The sequence below is a fragment of the Pinus tabuliformis genome, chromosome 1_2, assembly GCF_031772625.1.
Source record: "Pinus tabuliformis cultivar Carrire ecotype Pingquan chromosome 1_2, CPIR1, whole genome shotgun sequence".
NCBI lineage: Eukaryota > Viridiplantae > Streptophyta > Pinopsida > Pinales > Pinaceae > Pinus > Pinus tabuliformis.
In genome coordinates, this window is record NC_142298.1 from 576,499,011 (window position 1) to 576,504,255 (window position 5,245).

Consider the following 5,245-nt stretch of genomic DNA (forward strand, 5'->3'; position numbering starts at 1 on the left):
CATTTGAAGCAATATGGAAACAAATTTCATTCAAAAACTAATGTTATGAACATAATTGGTTCTTTTGAACATGAAGAAATATTTGTTTGCTCCTTGTCATCCTTTTAGAGACACCTCTTTTGGAATCTACTCAAATATGCATGAAAAATATGAAAATAAGTGATGTTAAATTTCACTTTCAATAATAGTGATGTTGATAAATGAGTACATTTCTAGAATACTAGATGAAGAGGTCCAAGGATCAATAAGTGATAATCCTGGCATCAATAATTTGTAGAGAATACTAGTCAAATATTTTACCACTAAAGTTCGGAAATTCTACAATGCTAATGAGTCCAACTAGCTTGGGAAAAAGGACTTCTCCAAAGTAGAAGATGGAACAAAAGAACTTCTACAAAGTAAAAGGTTGTTCCATTTTTGTGGCCACATTTAAATGAAAAGCTATATACTTATAAAGATGTAAGACATCATGTCCTTCCTAAGAGAATGATAAGAAATCTACATTTTATGGGTGTCAAAACATGTTTAAACATTTAATAGGATGTTGCATGAAAATTTATGACATGCACAACACACATAACTTTCTTCTCTCTCCTAATGTTCTACTTTATATGTATCTTGTATAAAGTGTTGGATAAATGAATGAAATATGAAGTCATTGTAGAGATTTTGGTGAATGTCTTGTGTTGATATTTTATTTTGAGGTGTAAGGCCAATAATGGTATCAATGTATGTGAAGCTATGTTCCCTTGTTGAGTGTCATAGTTTTTTTTGTGCCTGTATATTGAACTCATGTTGAATTGCTACTTTGTTGATTATGCAATCTTTTTACACTTAACCAATGTGCATTGTAGTTCATTAGGAATATTATAACACACAATATGAATGTAATTCCTTTTAAATGGTTATATATACAATGTATGATGAATTCCATAGTTTAGGTGTATCGTTTGGAACTGAAGTCATCTCTACACACCCTTTCCCCTTCAAAACCTCCAAATTTTCTTGCAAACCCATCAACATATCTTGGGTGAGACCTCACCTGTTTGCAATTTTGAAAAATTCCAATGTTTGAGGGAGTTTTGATGGCTTAGCTCTGAACCCTAGGTCACCCCTATGCACCAACAAGTGTTTGCAAGCCTTCAATTATGACTAAGAAATCTTTGTTTACTTAGTCCTTTATTCTTAGGTACCTGGCTATTGGCAGCATATTGGTGCACTTTGTCATCCTATAATCCAATGTCCTTTTTATGGTTGCCTTAAATCTTAAGCTTCTATTTTAAATTTATGCATATGTTGAGTCACTTTGGAATTAGGTTACTCAATTTCGCAACCAAATTCTTTCTATCTCCATTACTTGGAAAGTTTCCCTTTTAAGAGATACATTTGCACCTTAGAAACTTACAATAATTGAATCATTATTTATTTTATAGAAAAACCACAATGAATGTACAATAAATGTGCTCAACTTGATAGGAGTTTTTCATGAATTGATAATTCACTATTTTGCACAAACTTTTAAATACAAATTTTTGGACTAAGTCGAAAAAGTGGGGTTCAATGTGACACATTTTCACTAGAGCATTGGGCATATGATCCTTACACTATGAGGATGGAGGCTTTAGTTAAATCTCCTTGCTCTAGTCAATCCTAATACTATGAACACATATTAAGATGTAAAGTAAAGTGAGTAGTTTGGGAGATGTAAGGAGCCATTCCTCTGTCCTCAAACTATGAAAAAATTTGTACAATTTCACAACATATAAAAAAGAGTTTATTGCAAAAAGAAATATATTTGACACAACATATTAAATCTTATTAAAAACCTACTTATGAGTAATTCATATAACTTATTTGAACAACAAGAAAAATACCTAGTTATGGTGCCTCGGTTGTAGTGCTCCTTCAAGGACCATCCTACTGAATATGCCACCCTGCCAACTAGGAAAGTCTATTCGACTTCGCAGCCTAGGAAACCTCCACAAGTTCCCTATCCCTCTAAGACCAAGTTGAAACCATAACCATAGTGTGTCTACATTTCCCATGTTAACACCCCTCTAGTGTCCAACACCAAAATCCACCATTATTTGTGATAACCCAAAACCTCTCGAACCCACAAGTTCCCCAAAGACAAAAATCCTCCCCCTCCCCCTCAAAACACTTCCTTCGACAAAAGAAACCCTCCTACTTATCTCTGCCCTCATGAATGTTACCAATCCCCTCGTTAATGTTACCAACCCTCTCATTTTGTTGATGGCCCCTATCATCCCCCAACCTATTCCCCTATCCCTAAATTAATTTGAAGAAGTCAAACTTGTCAAGTCATAAAGAATGATAGAATAATAAAATAATTTCCATAACAATATTAATAAAATAATAATATTTACATAAGGGTCAATCTAATCAAATGGTTTTGTGAGAATCCTAAATAATCTAGTATTAAATTAATTATAATAATTATAAATCATGAATTATTTATTAATAAGGATTAATGGTTAATCATTTACTTAACCACTAATCAAACTTAACTATCAATCAAGTTTAAGACTAATTCAAGCTCAACTATTAATCGATCTCAAGACCAATCATAGAATACTAATGTATCATGCAAGGTGTGGGTATGTAGCTAGAATACACATACCTTATATGTATACTACCCATCCCAGATCCATTTTAAATCCAGATCTACCAAGCAATGAGAGAGATTAAGTTCAAAGTTAATATGGATCTAAGCTAGTACTCTTGCATTTCATAATGTATTTCCTCAAGCCTTTAAATATGCTTCATAATAAAAAATACCATAGACAAATATGATGGACCATGCAATACCATGGGTTTGTAAACCAACATAAGCAAACCCATCAAGTGACCAACCTAAACATTTAATTTTACTTTTCTATAATGTAATATTATGTTGATGAGTCAACATAACATTGCATTACAATTTACAACATTGTTTCCATATTAAACTATAGAATACCCCTTGGCATAATAATACTTATAAAAATTAATCATATGAATCAATCACTTAACAAGTAAATTAACAACCTAAGATAAAGTAATAAAATTAGAAAATAAACATTAAAAAATAAATAAAAACATTGAAAAAATTAACTTAAAAATCCATTGGAACTCTAAAATGAAAGATTCTTAACACTAACCCTAACTATTCTTTTAATATAAAACCAAAAAAATCAAGCTTAACAAGTTAATAATAGTTGCAGCTTGCAATATTTGATCCTAAACTTACTAATGATGGTTTGGGACCATCCCATGACGAACCCTTGTTGAATGATAGCCTTATCCAAGCAATGATTGAATTTATAATCATTGTTATGCATTGTTTTTGCTTTGTGTGCATTGATGTCAAATCATTATGGCTTCTATGATCATCTGCAGTGTGGTTTGTGTCATGTTTGTGGGGCTTAGTGGCCTTGATGTGTGCCTAAGAAATTATTCTAACCTTATGATTATGGAGAAATATGATAGGATTATGGACAAATTTGATAGGTTACAGAGCTTTGCCAACCTCCTTTTTCACTTAGGGTGGCTAATAAATATTTCACATTGAAAGATCTATGATTGTCCTAAAAATGTTCAGGTGATTGGTATAAAAAATTATAAAGGAAAACAAATTCATAATTTAAAAAACAAAAAACTTTGAAATAAATAAATTAACATAATTTTACTTTTACATTTTTTTTTAAGTATAAGAGAGCTTTCTTCTATTTCTGTGAATTTAATTATATACCATAAAGGTCTATGAAGGGTTAACATCAACTAGTGTTTTAAAGCCCAAGCCAATTGTCCTTTTGTTAGAAAGTGATCTATAGATAGGTGGGCATATTTTCGCACCCCAATTTCAGCCATTCTTCTGTGGACACATGTTCCATACTCTGTGAGCTGCGCAAAAATAGTTTTGATAGACACACAACTACCTAGGAGATGAGTCAATATTATGAGAGTGAAGAAAGAGCCTATTTTCATTTGTGTTTGGGCCTTATCATATCATTCATGGACAAGGGTAGCAATTCTATTTCTTCTTCATTCTTTTCTTTGTGTGCGACAGAAGCTGGGGGAGTTTCGTCTGTTTCAATAGAGCTTCGCAGGAAAAAAGGACATTAAGGCCACACTCTCAGTGATCTCATATATCCTGGAGATTTGAAAATTGTTAATAGTGGTAAGGTAATATTCTTTCCAATCTTTTTGCATCATTTTGAAACCCTGATGGGTTTTGAGTTTGCAAAGTAATGGTTTTTTGATCTGTTATATCCATGGAAAATATTATATTGGTTCTATTTGTCTACAATGCTCAGAGTTTAATAAGTTTCAGAGTGAAAGCAGAGTCATTTTGATGGGGTTTTAATTTTTTGTTCTTGCCTTTTTTGAGGGAAAATCTTTGGGCTTTGGGTGCCACAAATATTAAAGAAAATGATAATCTTTAGATAGAGGGTTTGTGGAAAAGAAAGTTTTGCCCATTTGTGGAAAGTGTTGGATTGAAGTCCCAAGGGTTTTCTTCGAAAGGTACATTCATTTTATGCTTCCCTCTCATAAGATAATAGGGAATTTGTATTGAATGAATATTTGGATAGTTTACTTAATTGAGTTTCTTTATGGGAGGTGTTGTGGTGTTAATTAAACAAAGTCAGTCTTGCAACGGCTTTTAGAACTCAGGGTTAGAGAGTAAGGAGTGACTAGGAGGAATATGTAGGTAATGAAAATTTCGCAAATTTAAATATGATGCGATGGATTGACATTCTACTGTAGATTTGATGGGGTTAATTAAATTTGTTCAGCAAAATGTGAGAGTTTTTAGAGGTAACAATTTGGTAGCATTAAGTGGGTATTTGAAAGTAAGAAGTAATTACCAAGGGGTTTTTGACAACAATCAAGATATCAAAAATACTAATACGAAGTTATGGATACTGTATTGCACTGAAATTATTTGCACAAGATTTTATTATGCTAGTAAGACTAATTATGCAGAATGTGAGGGTTTAATTAATCCATGGTTGGAAAAATTTTAGAGGGGTATGGGACAGTAATAAGTTATCAAGGGGGATCTTTAGATTGTTGAGATATGAATTTGAAACATTTTGGGTTTTTTGTCCCATCTAGTAAATCATCAGGAAATCGAATTTTGAGAACTGTGTTCTAAGGATAGAACCGTAACCATGTATTTGATTTTTAAATTCACGAGTTCCGCTAGAAATTGATGCAAAGGTCATTTTTTTCCTATGCCTGG